The following is a 17,554-nucleotide window of genomic DNA, read 5'->3' as shown; positions in this document are numbered from 1 at the left end:
GCTATTCAGGGAAGCTCTGACCTTCCTTCAACTGTCCGTGCTGAGAGTAGAGTAGACAAAGAGCAGCTCACATCACTGCCACTGCTACTGGGAAGGGGGGAAGCTGTTTGCAGCCCCTACTGGAAGAGATTCATAGACATTAGGGCTGGAAGGGACCTCGGAAGATTGAGTCCAGTCCCCTGCCCCAGGGGCAGGAAGTCAGCAGAGATCATAGGATCCCAGCAAGATAAACAAATAAATATCTCTTGAACGTGTTCAAAGTAGGTGCTTGAACCACCTCAGGTGGCAATCAATTCCAAACCTTGGGGGCCTCAGACAGTAAAGAAGTTCTTCCTTATGTTCTTCCAGCCTGAAATGGTCCTGGAGGAGTTTGTGACCATTGGATCTTGTCATCCCTTGGGGCGCTCTGGTGAACAGAAGTTCCTCCAGATCCTGGTGAGCACCCCTGATAAACTTATAGATGGCCACCAGATCACCCCTGAGCCTGCACTTTTCCAGGCTGAAGAGTCCCATGGCTTTCAGTCTTTCTTCATAAGGTCTGTTTTCCTGACCTCTGATCATGCATGTGGCTCTCCTATGCACTCTCTCAAGTTTCTCCACATCCTTTTTGAATTGTGGAGTCCAGAACTGGACGCAGTACTCCAGCTGCAGCCTCACCAAGGCCGAATACAATGGGAGAATGACACCCTGGGATTTGCTTGAGAAGCATCTACGGATGCAAGCCAATGTTTTGCTTGCTTTACTAGCTCCAGCATCACACTGAAGGCTCATATTCATCTTGTGGTCAATCATTACCCCCAAGTCCCTTTCCTCTGTAGTACTAGGCAGCATAGCACTGCCGAGCGTATAAGCATGCTGTAGATTTTTCTTCCCAAGGTGGAGAACCTTGCATTTTTCAGTGTTAAACACCATCAGGTTCTCCTCCGCCCATTTTCTGAGCCTGGATCACCCTCCTGTCCTCAGGCATGGATGCTTTATCCCAGAGTTTAGTGTCATCAGCGAACTTGGCCAGTCCACTTCTGACACCGATGTCCACATGATTAATGAAGACGTTGAATAGTATAGGCCCAAGGACAGAGCCTAGAGGGACCCCACTGGTCACAGTGTACCACGACGATTGACTTCCATCAACCACCACCCTCTGGGTCCTACCACAGAGCCAATTCCCCAGCCAGCAGATCATGGTGAGGCCGAGGCTGCAGTTAGCCAGTTTTGCCAAGAGGTGATCATGGGATGCCAGATTGGAGGGTTTTTCAAAATCAAGATATATGACATCAATCTCTTCCCCCTTGTCCAGCTGATAGGTCACCTGGTCATAAAAGGAAATAAGATTGGTCAAGCAAGACCTACCCACAACAAACCCATGTTGGCTCTCCCTCAGGATGCTGCCATCAGCCAGTCTGTTAAGAATGGCCTCTTTGATAATCTTTTCTAAGACCTTCCTTGGGATAGAGGTCAAGCTGATGGGCCTGTAGCTTGACAGATCCACTTTCCTCCTTTTGTTGAAGACAGGCACCACATGGGCCTTCTTCCAATCTTCGTGCACTTCACCAGAGCACCAGGAGCTCTTGAAGATCCATGCCAGGGGCTGAGCTATGATGCTTGCCAGCTCTTTGAGTACCCTGGGGTGTAAACTGCCAGGGCCAGCTGACTTGAAGGTATCCAGCCTTTCAAGGTGTTCCTTCATGAGGTCAGCATTGATGGAGGGTAAGGAGTCTCCCTCACCCAGGCCTCCCTGTCCCATAATGGGCAGGGGCGTCGCATGGGACTGGTGAAAGAGCAACACAAAGTACCCATTTATCCAGCTGGCTTTTTCCTGGTTGTCAGTTGTCAGTTATCCTGTCTGGTTTAGCAGGGGTCCAATGTTGCTCTTGCTTTTCCTCTGGCTCCCCACATATCTAAAAAAAATACTTGATACTTGTAGTCACAGCCTTGGCTTTCCTGGTTCACTCTCCGCAGGTTCGGACCAGTGCAGAATATTCCTCCTTGGAGGTGGATCCTATCCTCCTTCCTTTTTAGGCCTTTCTTTTTAGATGCAGGAGGTCTGCTAGTTCCCTGTAGAGCCAAGGGGGTTGCTGTGCCCTTTTTTGCTGCCTTTCCTCTGAGACAGGATAGACTTTGCTTGTGCATCCAGGATCGCTCCTTTAAGGAGAAACCACTCATCCTGAACTCCCCTCCTCTTTAGGTTGTGGCCCTTTAGGTCCTCACTAACAAGACTCCTGAGCTTGTCTAAGTCAGCTTTCCTGAATTCAAGGACTTCTGTATTGCTGATTGATTTGCCAGCTTTATGGAGGATGGTGAAGGTGATCAGCTCGTGGTCACTGTCACCCAGCTTCGCTTCGATTATTAGGTTGTTGATTAGGTTGTCCCCAGTTGCCAGAACCAGGTTGACCAGCGCTTTACCTCTCATTGGCCTGTAGACTTCCTGCATCAGATAGAGCTCATCCATGTATGAGAGAAAGCTCTGTGATCACTCAGATTTGACTGAGCGCTCTTCCCACAAGATTTCTGGGTAGTTGAAGTCTCCCATGACAACCATGCACCAGGATCGTGCAGCCTCAGCCAATTCCCTGGTGAACTCCTGGTCAAACTCTTGATCCTGGGTAGGAGGTCTGTAGTAGACTCCCATCATTGTGTCACCTGTGCCATGTTCCCCATGGAACATGTCTATACCTGTGGCCCAGTCATGGGTGGAGTCCCACCAGGTCTCCGTTATCCCTATGACATCATAGTTATTGTGTTAAGCAGGAGGACAAGTTCCTCCTGTTTATTCCCCAAGCTCCTGGTATTTATGTACAGGCACGCAAGTGTCCCTATGGGGGCCCTTGTCTTGCCTACAGCTTGCTCCAGGGCTGGGGCAGGGGTGGGCTCCCTTAAGTGCTTTGGCCTGCTCACTTTGCCCAGGTTGCTCAGTGGACCAGTAGTGATGGTAGTCCCCCCATCCCCCAGTGGGTTTACTTAAAGCCCAGTGGAGCAGGCCAGCCAATCTGGCTGGGAAGAGCCTCCTCCCCAGCAGAGAGAGGTGGAGGCTGTCCCTTCCCAGAAGCTCACTGCCTGTCTCACTAAAGAACAGACTGTGGTCATGGAAGCCAAAGCCTTCTCGATGATACCAGTGCCACAGTCTTTTGTTCACTACCTTGATCCTCCTCTCTCTCTGGATAATGGGATTAGAAGTGTATTGGGCTCCTAATTTTATAATTATAAGAATTTTATTTCTTAATGCACATTAAGCAGCCAGTCATTTGAAACCCAATAAATGCAGTGTATTTTCATATTTGTGCCTTTTTCATATTTGGTTACTTAGTTCATACTGGCAATCTTCTATTGAGGGTGGTAGTCAGGGCAATCATCTTTGGGCACCAGGCCTCCAGAATTCTTAATCTGCCTCTGAAAATACACAAATTCTTGGAAGATGTAAAGAATCTAGGCTCTAGACCCACTCCCCTGAAGGGATTTGAAGCTGTTACTCTGGCTTCATAGTACCATGACATAGGCTGGGTACTATGCAGTTTCAATTCCAGCCCTTCTTTTGGAAACTGAGCCACTGTACCTTGCATTTACTGATCATTGGATGGAGAGAGCATGGATTTTTTTTTCCATCATTGGGAACAAGGGTCCAGGCAAGATCTCTAGACTTGTACCAGTTCTCTTACTTCCTGGCCAAATATTATAACCACCTGTCTATTAGAAGAACTTTCCTCTGCTTCCTCTCAAGTCCAATTCCCATTAGTCATGGGATTTTGTCCAGTTACAATTTCATGACTTGCACATATATTGTACACAGGTCATGTTCATGTAGCTGTATAGCACTCCAACCAGGGTGTGGACTACTGAGCATGTACAATGCACGTGTGTACATTTATGCATCCATACTGCACAAGTAACTAAGGGTAATAATCATATCATAAACTGTGTAAGTGCCAAAAAGGCCACATAGGCACCCTGAACACTGTCATCAAGGGTAATAGAATCCCACCATATGTTTTCTAATCTTGATATATTGACTAATTTCCCATAATGAACTAAACCTTTGTGTGGAGGGTTTACATATACCAGATAGGCCATATTTTAAGGGCTGAAGTGGGACTTAGGTTTTTCTTAAGCCCTGTGCTTATTCAGTACACAAGGGTAAATTTTGCTTCATAACAAAACTTCTGGTACATAAACAATTTCCATATGCCTGCTAGTAATGCAAATTGATTGTAACCAGGCCCTTCAGAACATCCCCGCAGCTGCACCCATTTTCTATAAAAGGCCTTCATAAGTAAGAGGAATTAGAGATCAGTCAGCCCAATTTCAACACTTGAGAAGCTTCTAGAGTGAGTTAAAAAAAAAAGAAAAAAAGAGATTCCATCTGGAGGAGGAGGGAGTGATTACTAGCAGCCAATACGGGTTTATTAGAAACAAGTCATGCCTAACCAACATATTTCCTTCTTTGACAAAGATAATCAGTTTGGTAGATGAGAAGAACATGGCAGACATAATATACCTTAAAAAAGGCTGTGGACAGCCCCAGGTGCATTACCTGGATTAATATGAAAATGACTCCAATTTCCTGTTGAGAACATCCTGTAAAATTAAGGTCGTAAACAAAACTATGGAAGGCTGTAGCAAATGGCAATCAATGAACATGCAAATAATTAGAAGCAGATCCACCATCTAAATTTATTTTGTCTTCTGAAGAATTTCTGTTTCAAATAGTTTCAGCAGAGGGCAGTTAAACAAAAAAGTAGCTTTAATTCATGCAAACTCCCTGCTTATTAACATTTATTAAAGATTATGGGTAGACATACTCATAACATGGTGGGTACACCATGGTGACAAAGTTAAAAGTATCACTGCTGAGTCAATAAGCCTCAGCCACGTATTCCCACTCTATATGTATCAACTTCACAAACCGTAGTCAGCTGTGTTAGTGTGAGGTCAGACAGAAGGTAGGGCATGGATGTACCTCAAGGTATTTATACACATGGGAGAAGGGGGAGTGCTTTAATTAGAGCAGCTCCAAGAGACACTCTAATTAAAGTACCTAGAGTGCCACATATATCCCTGTGCTGAAAAAGCTCATTGAATAACTTTTAGTTAAAGTGCCCCCACCACCATTTTTCACTGATACACGTGACACTGGTGTCTGCTGGAGTGCAGTAATTACCATGCTTCAGCAGACTCAATTAATTGAATCTGGTCCTACAGCATGTCAGAACACACTTGCTACAGGTATACAGGCACCCATAGAGACTAACTGGCTCAGCAAGGCATGGGCTTTTATAGGTAATAACCTACTTCATTAGATCCTAGCATCCTACCTTCTGCCTAACTTCACAAATGAAGCATCCTGGGTGCAAGCATCTAAGCACTTCTTGAACACGCAAAAAATCCAAATCTTAAGTGTGGTGTCACAAAGAACAAACCCTGCTGGAAAGCCAGGGGGTAAGTGGGGGTGAGGGGAGTCTGGGGAGGAAGGGAAGTGATGCTGAGCACAATAGGAGTTGCGGGGAAGAACTTATCTGTTCTGGGGACTCAAAAAAGTTGCTGATTGTTGCTGCTATGCTGTCTGCCTATGCACCCAGCTGCTGCTGCAAGGGCAGTGGTATAGAGCTGCTGCTGCTGCCAGTGTGCAAACTTCCCAGGGGGCCACCATTTTGGTGCTCCCACTAAGTTGGTGCCTGGGTATGGTGCCTCACTTGCCTACCTAAAGTAAGGCTACTGGGCAAGGCTTACTGCCTTGGACCTAAGTGAGACCTTTGCCACCATAGTTTAGACATACTCCATGTTGCCTTGTGAAACACTATGGTATTATATGTACTATTTCTGGATATAATGTGGTTATGTTACAATAATGTATGCTTCAGTTTTCCTGACTAGGTTATACAGTGGGAAAGACTATGTTAATGGTGTTTTGAAGCAGACCTGGGAGGCTCTGCCTCAGTGTGCAGCTAAGGGGGAATGGGCCATCAATCAAACAAAGAGCCAATTTTTGAGTGTTACCCCACATACAGATTCAAATCCTAGCACCTGGAGAATACTTGCTGTTTCTGGTGTCAAAGAGGTACTTTGAAGAAGCTTAGTGCAGAGACCTGTTTGAAAAGAAGATACCCAGAGACAAGGTGGAGAGAGAAGAGCAGGAGAAGAAGAGACGGGGACTCTTGAGACAGAACAGCTCTAGTTATTTGTTAGGGAATTGCTAGGCATTGTAGCTCAAAGACTCTGCTTCCAACATTGCTTGTTATGAGCAAAGAGAGGTTGGAGTGGATCCAGGAATTTGTAAATAGGGGTGTGGGAGCAGCAACAGTGCAATGGGGCCAGCTGTACTCTCTCTCCTAGCTTCCCCCAAGAAAGATAAGCAAAACAGGTGATGGGAGCAGCACCAGGGGACTATTTAAAAGTCTCTGAAACACAGGGAAGAACCCCACTGCCACACCACTTTTGGCACCCCACCTCTTCTCCTCCATGCTCAGTGGCTGGTCCCCTGTCTCCCTTCCTCTCCCCTCAATAGCTGTTGCCATGGTCTCTGGCTTCTCAGGGGTGGAAGTAAAGGGAGTACAAGAAGAATGGTCATTCCTTAAGGATAAAATCCTTAAGGCTCTGAGAAAATCCATTCCCTTATGGAGAAAAAGTAGCAGAAGGGTCAAAAAACCCTCTTGCCTAAGCAGAGAAGTTGCAGTCCTCCTACAGAAAAAGAAAGAGGTGTACAAACAATGGAAGCTTGGCACAGCCTCTAAGGAAGACTTCTAGACAATGGCCCACACTTGTAGAAAACAGATTAGGCAAGCTAAGGCAGAAGCTGAACTAAAACTAGCTACAAGAATCAAGGACAAGAAGAAGTCCTTGTTTAGCTGCATACGGAACAAAAGGAAACTAATGGGAGTGTGGGGCTGCTGTTCAATGCCTCAGGATACCTGGTCACTACCACTCAGGAAAAAAAAGAACTTCTAAATGACTACTTTGCCTCGGTCTCTCACAAGACCAAGGGGAACAACGTGCCAGGTAGGGCACAAAACTAGCAGGGTGGGATTGACACCATTCCCACCATTGCCATACAACTGGTGTACAATCAGTTAAAGAAATTAGACATATATAAATCAGCAGGACCAGATGAACTCCACCCAAATTTGGGCCCCACAATTCAAAAAGGATGTAGAAAAGCTTGAGAGAGTCCAGAGAAGAGCCACGTGCATGATCAGAGGTCAGGAAAACAGACCTTATGACAACAGGCTGAGAGCTATGGGGTTCTTTAGCCTGGAAGAGTGCAGGCTCAGGGGTGATCTGGTGGCCACCTATAACTTTATCAGGGGTGACCACCAGTATCTGGGGGAACGTTTGTTCACCAGAGCGCCCCAAGGGATGATGAGGTCGAACGGTTATAAATTACTGTAAGACCATTTCAGGCTGGACATAAGGAAGAATTCTTTACTGTCCGAGCTCCCAAGGTCTGGAATAGCCTGCCATTGGAGGTGGTTCAAGCACCTACATTGAACACCTTCAAGAGGAAATTGGATGCTTATCTTGCTGGGATCCTATGACCCCAGCTGACTTCCTGCTCCTCGGGCAGGGGGCTGAACTCGATGATCTTCCGAGGTCCCTTCCAGCCCTAATGTCTATTAAATATATTAAATCTATGAAGAGCACTGCAAGAGTTGGCCGAAGTAATCGCAGAGCCCCTGGCAAAGGTCTTTCAAAAATCATGGGCCTCTGGAGAAATCCCAGAGGACTGGAAGAGGTCCAATGTTGTGCCTATCTTCAAGAAGGGGAAGCATGAAGACCCAGTAAACTACAGGCCAAGTAGCTTAACTTTTATGCCAGGGAAAATCCTAGAAACATTCATCAAAGAGGCTATATGTGACAAACTTGCAGAAGGCACGATACTGAATGACAGCCAGCATGGCTTTGTCGTGGGCAGGTCTTGTCTAACCAACCTCATTTCTTTTTATGATCAGGTGACTCATCACCTGGATGAGAGAAAAGCGGTTGACATCATATACCTCAACTTCCAGAAAGTCTTTGACCCAGTATGCCATGAAATACTGATCAGAAAACTGGAGAATATTGGGCTCAAGTGCAGGACAATCAGGTGGGTGAGAAACTGGTTGTGGTGTAGGACACAGAGTCCAAATGAATGGACTGGTGTCGTCCTGGTGAGATGTGGGCAGCGGCATATACGAGGGGTCAGTACGTGGCCCAGTGCTGTTCAATATCTTCATCAATGACCTGGATGAGGGGATGAAAAGCCCATTGGCCAAGTTCACGGATGACACCAAGATATGGGGTTCATAGATTTCATAGATTTCATAGACATTAGGGCTGGAAGGGACCTCGGAAGATCATCGAGTCCAGCCCCCCGCCCAAAGGGCAGGACGTCAGCTGGGGTCATAGGATCCCAGCAAGATAAGCATCCAGTTTCATCTTGAAGGTGTTCAATGAAGGCGCTTGAACAACCTCCGGTGGCAGGCTGTTCCAGACCTTGGGGGCTCGGACAGTAAAGAAATTCTTCCTTATGTCCAGCCTGAAACGATCTTGTAGTAGTTTGTGACCATTCGACCTCGTCATCCCTTGGGGCGCTCTGGTGAACAAACGTTCCCCTAGATACTGGTGATCACCCCTGATAAACTTGTAGGTGGCCATCAGATCACCCCTGAGCCTGCGCTTTTCCAGGCTAAAGAGCCCCAGGGCTCTCAGCCTGTCATCGTAGGGTCTGCTTCCCTGACCCCTGATCATGCACGTGGCTCTTCTCTGGACTCTCTCAAGCTTCTCCACATCCTTTTTGAATTGTGGAGCCCAAAACTGGACGCAGTACTCCAGCTGCGGCCTCACTAAGGCCGAGTACAGGGGGAGAATGACGTCCCGGGATTTGCTTGAGAAGCATCTATGGATGCAAGCCAGCGTTTTGGTCGCTTTACTAGCCGCAGCATCGCATTGCAGGCTCATGTTCATCTTGTGGTCAATGATGACCCCCAAGTCTCTTTCTTCCATAGTGCTAACCAACATAGCACTGCCGAGCCTATAAGGATGCTGCGGGTTTTTCTTCCCAAGGTGGAGAACCTTGCATTTATCGGCGTTGAACACCATCAGATTCTCATCCGCCCACTTGCTGAGCCTGTCCAGGTCAGCCTGGATCACCCGCCTGTCTTCTGGCGTGGATGCTTTGCCCCAAAGTTTGGTGTCATCGGCGAACTTGGCCAGTCCGCTTCTGACTCCAGTGTCCACATCGTTAATGAAGATGTTGAACAGTATGGGTCCAAGGACAGAGCCCTGGGGGACCCCACTGGTCACAGGACACCACGATGAGTGACTTCCATCAATTACTACCCTCTGGGTCCAACCCCGGAGCCAATTTTCCAGCCAGTGGATCGTGGGGGACCCAAGGCGACAATTGGCCAGTTTCTCCAAGAGACGATCATGGGACACCAGATCGAAGGCTTTTTTGAAGTCAAGATATATGACATCAATCTCATCTCCCTTGTCCAGGTGATAGGTCACCTGGTCGTAGAAGGAAATGAGATTGGTCAAGCAAGACCTACCCGCAACAAACCCGTGCTGGCTATCCCTTAAGATGTTGGCGTCGGCCAGTCCATTAAGGATGGCCTCCTTAATAAACTTTTCTAAGATCTTCCCCGGGATAGAAGTCAGGCTGATGGGCCTATAGTTAGCCGGATCCACTTTCCTCCCTTTCTTGAAGATAAGCACCACGTTGGCCTTCTTCCAGTCTTCGGGCACTACACCAGAGCACCAAGAGTTTTCAAAGATCCGTGCTAGAGGCTGGGCTATGATGCTTGCCAGCTCCTTGAGTACCCTGGGGTGAAGATTGTCAGGGCCGGCTGACTTGAAGGTATCCAGCTTCTCAAGATGTTCCTTCACAAAGTCAGCATTAATGGAGGGCAGGGGATCACCCTCACCCAGACTTCCCGGCCCTGTAGCAGGCACGGGCGTCCCATGGGGCTGATGAAAGACCGACGCAAAGTACCTATTTAATAGGTTGGCTTTTTCCTGGGCGTCAGTTGTCAGTTGCCCCATCTGGTTCAGCAGGGGTCCAACATTGCCCCTGCTTTTCCTCCGGCTCCCCACATATCTGAAAAAGGACTTTTTATTGTCCTTGATGCTCAAAGCTAGCTGGAGTTCAGTTGCAGCCTTGGCTTTCCTGGTCTGCTCCCTACAGGACCGGACCAGTGCAGAATAATCCTCCTTGGACGTGACTCCCATCCTCCATCCTTTGTAGGCCTTTCTTTTTAGCCTCAGGAGGTCTGCTAGGTCCCTGGAGAGCCAGGGGGGCTGCTGTGCCCTCTTGCTGCCTTTCCTCCGAGATGGAATAGACTTAGTTTGTGCATTGAGGATCGCTCCCTTGAGGAGCAACCACTCTTCTTGAACTCCCCTCTCCCTGTGGTCATGGTCCCTTAGGGCCTCACTGACAAGCCTCCTGAGCTTGTCAAAGTCGGCTTTCCTGAAGTCAAGGACTTGCGTGTTGCTGACCGACTTGCCAGCTTTTCGGCGGATGGTGAAGGTGATCAGCTCGTGGTCGCTGTCACCCAGCTTCCCATCGATCACTAGGTCGCCGACTAGGTCCTCCCCAGTAGCTAGCACCAGGTCGAGCAGCGCTTTGCCTCTCGTTGGCCCATAGACTTCTTGAGTCAGGTAGAGGTCATCCACGCACGAGAGGAAGCTCTGCGACCGCTCAGATTTTGCTGAGCGATCCTCCCATGAGATGTCTGGGTAATTGAAGTCACCCATGACAACCATGGTCCTGGAGCAAGCTGCCTCAGCCAGTTCCTGGCCAAACTCCTGGTCTAGCTCAGGACTTTGGGTGGGAGGTCTGTAATAGACTCCCACCATTGTGTCCCCTGTGCCGTGTTCCCCATGGATTTTAACCCAGAGGGTCTCCAGCCGTCCACCCTGGTCGCCAATATCGGCTTGCAGGGACGCGTAGCTTTCCTTAACATAGAGAGCTACACCCCCGCCCCTTTTCTCTACACGATCCCTCCTGTACAGGGTATAGCCATCTATCCCCGTGGTCCAGTCATGGGTGGAGTCCCACCAGGTCTCCGTGATACCTATGACATCGTAATTGTTTGCACTGAGCAGGAGGATGAGCTCCTCCTGCTTATTCCCCAAGCTCCTGGCATTTGTGTACAGGCAGGCAAGCGCCCCCTGGGGGGCTCCTTCCTTGCCCACAGATTTTACCAGGGCTGGGGCTGGGGCGGGCTCCCTTGAGTGCCATGATCCACTGGCTTTGCAAGATTTGCTCAGCGGGCCAGCAGTGGCAGTCGTGCCCCCGTCCCCCAGCGGGCTTAGTTTAAAGCCCGGTGGAGCAGGTCAGCCAGTCTGGCTGAGAAGAGCCTCCTCCCTAGGGGAGAGAGGTGGAGACCATCTCTTCCCAGCAGCTCGCTGCCTCTCTCGCCAAAGAGCGGGCTGTGGTCATGAAAGCCAAAGCCTTCCTGACGACACCAGCGCCGCAGTCTTTGGTTGACCACATAGATCCTCCTGTCCCTTCTCAGCCCATAGCCTGAGACTGGGAGGATCGACGAGAACACCACCTGTGCCCCCAGACCCTTAAGCCCCGCTCCCAAATCCCTGTAGCGCCTCATGACCTGGCTGGGAGTGCTCTGAGCCGTGTCATTGGTGCCCACATGAATAAGGAGCATGGGATAGCGGTCTGTGGGTTTGAGGAGCTTGGGGATCCTCTCCGCAATGTCCCCGATGCGGGCCCCTGGGAAGCAGCAGACTTGCCGGGCTAAGGGGTCAGGGTGGCAGATTGGCCCCTCCGTCCCCCTCAGGAGGGAGTCTCCCACAACAAACACCTTAATAGGGTTATGTGGACACACCCGTGAATAGGCTACAGATACAAGCAGACCTAGACAGACTGGCATGTTGTATGGAACATAACCAGATAAAGTTTAATATAGAGAAATGCAAAGTGCTGCATCTGGGAAGGAAGAACCTTGAGCACACCTACAGGCTGGGCATCGCTAACCTGCCCCGCACTACAAATAAAAGGGATCTGTGGGTAACAATAAACCCCAGCATCAATATGAGCCGGCAATGCGATGCAGTAGCCGCTGGGGCCAATAAAACTCTGGCATAGATCAATCGATGCATCTCCAGAAAATCCAAAGAAGTGATTCTCCTGCTTTAGTCAACATTGGTGTGGCCACAGCTTGAGTATTGCATCCAGTTCTGGGTGCCACACTTCAACAAGGATGTGCTAAAGCTTGAGAGGGTTGAGAGAAGGGCCATCTGCATGATCAGGGACTTGCATGGCAAGCCATATGAGGAGAGGCTGAGGGATCTCTGACTCTTTAACCTAAAGAAAAGAAGGCTGAGAGGGGATCTGACTGCAGCTTACTGCTAAATCAGAGGCGTACATCAGGGGCTTGATGAACAACTGTTCACCAGGGCACCTGGGGAAAACTAGAAACAGCAGCCACAAACTCCTGGAAGATATTTTCAGGCTGAACATTAGGAAAAACTTCTTTACAACTAGGGTGTCCAGACTATGGAACAATCTCCCCCCCAGAGGTGGTGCAATCATCTACCCTAGAGGTCTTCAAGAGAAGACTGGATGGTCATCTGCTGGTTGTCTTTCCTGTTCATGCAGGGGGCTGGACCCGATGATCTTTCAAGGTCCCTTCCAGCCCTGTGATTCTATGACAAACAACCCCCTCCCCCAGTGGACCAAGATGCCTCCATCCCTCCAACCCCTCCCCCCACCCCAAGCTACTTCCTTGGCTCCCAGCACTGGTGAATGTCACACCGGGAGTTGTTTACAGGATGGAGGGTTTGGTGGGCTTGGGGGGTTGGGGGCTGGTCTGTGGTGGTGGGAGCTGTCTAGGCTGGCTGCACCCTCTTTCCTGGCTTCCCCCGAAAAGATAGGCAGACCAGGCCATGGGAGCCTGGGGTGGAGAGTGAGGCTGGGGGCTACAAATAACCCAGTGCTAGGTGGGCAGGTAGGGAAAGTACAGCCCCAGGGCTGTGTTGAGAAGTTCAGTTAGATCAGTCTCACTAGGCCTGACCTAAGCTAGGCTACCTCAGAGGTACACTTAACTCAGATTGGGTCAGCCATTTTTAGGTTGATCTAACTATCCTGAACTTCTGTACAGTTTGCACTTAGATCCACCTAACTAGGGATCTAAGTATAGAGTCTGTACCTGGTTGATCAGGTGGCCATTTTTAACATGATCTAACCTCCCTCTAACCTCATGCAGGTATCAAATTTATGCCCAATTAGTTACTGAGCAGTAATGCACGTGTAGATGCCTTACTGCACAGTAACACTGTGCGTGTGGACTGACTTGGGACTAACTATAGTCAGTCCCACACACTGCATCAATGCTCCTTAATGCCTGCACATGTAGATACTGGCCTATTCCTGCTTACTGTGCAGTAATTTACTATGCAGTAAATTTAAGCTAGCATAAATGCACATGTAGAAATGCCCTGTATGTACCCTAGGAGTTAGGTTCCTAAATTTCTTTAAAATTCTGGTCCTGAGCACATTCCATGGACTGCTGAATATCTTTTTTTCCACTCAATGCAGTCCTTCAGATTATCAAGCCTGCATGTTTTTCAGGTATGAGTCTTTCTATAAACTCCTTTTTCTTATATATCTTTAAATACCACTTGGGCTGCATCAAATTTCTATGATGTCCATTGCTATGAAAATTACAGGGAGCTTGACCCAAAGCCCACAGTAGTAAGCAGAAAGACTACATTTGAATTTATTGGGCTCTGGGTCAGACCCAGAATGAAGGAAAGAACTGAATCCAGTCTTCCATTTTGGTATGATTTGGTGCCTCAGCAATTTCTGCTCAGAAATGGCTGTACCATCTGGGTGCTTATGGATTGGTTTTTGGAAGTGCTGCTTAATAACAAAGATTTTTTTAAATGAAATTTTCGTATTTTCCCAGGAAGGAAGCAACCATGACCACCTGAAACCTGAGATCCTGCTCCTGCCTTTGTTTCAAGGTAATTTGCATCATCACAGATCCTCACAGGAGGTGAGAGGCTCCATAACAGCTATGAACTGACTGCCCAGAGGAGTTTTCCATCTATTGACTCCTCTGTGAAATCCTATGAAATATGAATTTTCATTTCTACCCAGGAGAACTTTTACCATCTTTTTTCCAATGCCTGATGAAGGGTGTTTGTGCCCAAAAGCTTGCAATTAAAGACATTTTTTTATAAAAATCTTGTTGGTCTAATAAAAGATATCATCATTACTACAAGCCCTAATCACTTAATAACAAATGCTCTCATTTTGTCTCTGAAACTAGCTTAACAGCTCCTAAGGTGAAACCATTTTTCTGATTTCAGGTCTGGAAATTATTACTACTACTACTACTAGCACTAGCCCTGCTACTTACATAAATTGACTAAGCAATGTACAGTCAGGAGGATTTTGATTGGTCATATCATATTACCTTTAATTACTCGGAGAGGAATTCTACTCCAATTTATTCAGCAGAAATCTGGGGTAATTGTATTGATATTAAATGTATTATTTCAGCCTTATATTAATGATATGAGCAAAATTAATCTAATCCCCATCTACTTTGGCACATATCAATGCAGTATTTTAAGAAATATTAGCATAAACATACTTCTAGTTACCTTACATCTTTCTTTGAAGGTACTAAAGTGGATTCCAGTAAATATCAGAAACTACTGGACATTCTGAAAATTGCTCCTTTTCAACTTTGCCATTTTGCAATTATCTACTGGAGAAAATCATTAGAAAACAAATGCCTTGTCTCAGTTCTGCTTGGAATGGTTCAACAAAAATATTAACTTTAGTGGGTATTTCTGAATTTTCAATACTGCTCACCTCTTTGGGCCTAATTTTTTAGGTATCCAGTTCTACAAATCTTGAGCCAACTCAAGAATATTGTCGCACTTGAGGAAATTGCAACAGAAAGACAATATTTACTAAAAAAAAAGCAACTGATTCTTTGATCAGATAGATTATCTCCTTTTGTCATAGCCCATTTATTCTTAAAGTGTTGGCACCTGGAAAAAATATTATTATGACTCATAAAACTGTGTAATATTAGGTAACTTTTTCCTTGGAATATGCAGCAGTAAAGCTAAGCCCCTGGAAGAAAGTTAGAGTCAGCCTTAACTGGGTAGTGTTTATGGAACTAATGAAAATTTTCTGATACAATAATGTGAGTCTGAGTAATAAAAATGAATCAATGAGTTCTATCAGAATCATAGCTTACATTGATAGAATGCCTATAAAAGGGATTTGAACCCAACTTGAACTCAAATATCAAATTTCCAAAGAGGACTAATACCCATGGCCCATATGGTGGGGATCAATGCATTTTGTAATATACAACAATGGGGGGTGGGAGGGAAGAGGGTTCTGCATCGTTGGTTTCAGTCCCTTATGATAACAGGCCACAACTTCTTTTAATCCTGTTAAATACACTTAACCAGCTCCACCTTAAAACTGGTTTGTTTTCCCCCAGTGCATCTTAATGCTTCATGCTGGTGTCCTGCAAGGCAGACTGGAAGGAAGAACTCATTTCTCAGCCAACTTGCAGAGCAACAGCTGCACAGTTGTTCCATAGCCACTACAGAAACCCAAGTTTTGAGGTTCCAGAAGGCACCACCCTGCCCACATATTACTTTGTGGTTGCTTTTTTCCTTCTATTGTAGTCTTTTCAGGTTCTTTTATCACAGCCTCATTGTGCTAAATGCTTAAGGACATGATCCTAAGCCAAGTAAAGTCTATGCAGATCTTTCTTTCCATTGACTTCAGTGGGGTTTGGATCAGGCACTTCACGAATACTGGGTTTATTTAGAGCAAATCACTGGTATGGCCTCTTCCAATCTGTCCATCTCATCTACATGCTATATGCCCAGGGCCCTGTAAGACCTCCTGGTGGAACACTACTCTAGGTTGCACGCCGGACATGGTCCCCTTCCCCAACCATTTCTGACTCTTTCTCTACCCCCTCTATCCCTTATAAGTAGTTATAGGTTGTCATAGGTAAGCTAAGTTCTTGTATACCATTATTGTAACTGTTCAACCTGACAATGGGTGGTTGGACCCAGATTATGCCGGCAGGCCAGGGACAAAAGGGTTTCGGGGCCTTATTCCTCCCTCTTCTGTCTCTCCTTCCGTCGACAGAAAAACACCAAGGAGGCGGTGAGATAAGTAAATGCTTTATTCACAGTTTAGGCAGAAAAAAACTTCTTAACAGCTGTTTCAAGATTAAACTCGCTGATAACTCGAGAGCTCTTAAACACGTTCGGATGGTATACCCAGTTGTGACGGGGGCGTCTGGGGGGAAGGGATTTCGTGGACGCAGGACCTCCGGTGAGGGTGATCAGGCCTCTCCGATATGGCGTGGGTCCCCCTTTCTTTTGGCGCGCTCGCCTTTTTAAACGGGCTGCATCTGCCCGCCCCCTGCCAATCAGCCCGGGCCCGCCGATCTCGTGGCTATTAGGCCGCGCCCACTACTTCCCCCACACCACGAGCACAACTTGCTCTCATGCTTGGCGTTTGGTCATTTATATTTTCTTTTTCTTTATCACAGTAACAAGCCCCTTTTTATATTGTAAATAGTGTTTTGTTATTTTTATACTGATTTTTACTGTTTTATATTGTATTCCTATTATGTTTGTATTGAATTTTACTGTTTTATATTGATATTGTATGATTTAGGCCCGTTTCTGTAAAATTAGCCAAAGTAATGTCAAGTCTCCATCTTGTAATGTCAAGTCTCCATTTTGTGTCTCCTGCCCAGGTATACCCTATTGTAACTCTGTTGCAACTATGACTCATACCTACCCTTCCTATATAAATTGGTTCCTGGGTGAATGAGGATGAATGAGGGTGCTTGAGACATAATGGTAGCAAGCCTAAAAATAGCTCCTGCTGATTGACCAGGCCATCAACTTAACGACCAGACCATCAGCTTAACGACTGGACCATCACATTGCATTGACTCTCCCTGAAACCACAGACCTACTCCCAGGACCAGAGACAAAACCCAATATTTGACAGATAAAGACCCTCCAAGAAACCAGAAACTCTACCATTGTATCCCACCAGACAATGAGGACACCTGGAACTGCATGACCTCATCTGAACAGGACTGGCCCTTGCCTAGGCATGTCCTGCCCAATGGTGTCACAGGTAGCCCATCCCTAGAAAAGGGGTGGTAGAGTGTGACTTCCTTGGGACACCCTCTCCATTCGGACCAGCACTATGCCACACCACCTATCCACCCAGAGGCCCTGCCAGCTACTCCCTCTGGATAACACCTCACTGGAGAAGACTTCAACTGGCCATCGAGGATCAACTCGCAGCCTAGATAGGTAGCTATCACCTACCTTCTTCCCCCAAGCAAGGGACCAGAGCACTGTCTTTGCACACTTTGACCTCAATCCCTCCATTAAGCCTTTCCTCTCCTCCTACCACTGTGTGAGGATGTGGGAGAGTTTGTGTGTGTGTGTGGGAACCAATAACTTCATGGGTTGTATAGTGTCTTGCCTGTTTAATAAAACTGTTATCTTGGAACCCTGAGCTGGGTTTTGTCTTACTGACCACCTGGCC

Source organism: Alligator mississippiensis, chromosome 1 (assembly GCF_030867095.1).
Source record: "Alligator mississippiensis isolate rAllMis1 chromosome 1, rAllMis1, whole genome shotgun sequence".
NCBI classification, from domain to species: domain Eukaryota; kingdom Metazoa; phylum Chordata; order Crocodylia; family Alligatoridae; genus Alligator; species Alligator mississippiensis.
This window is presented reverse-complemented; position numbering follows the sequence as displayed.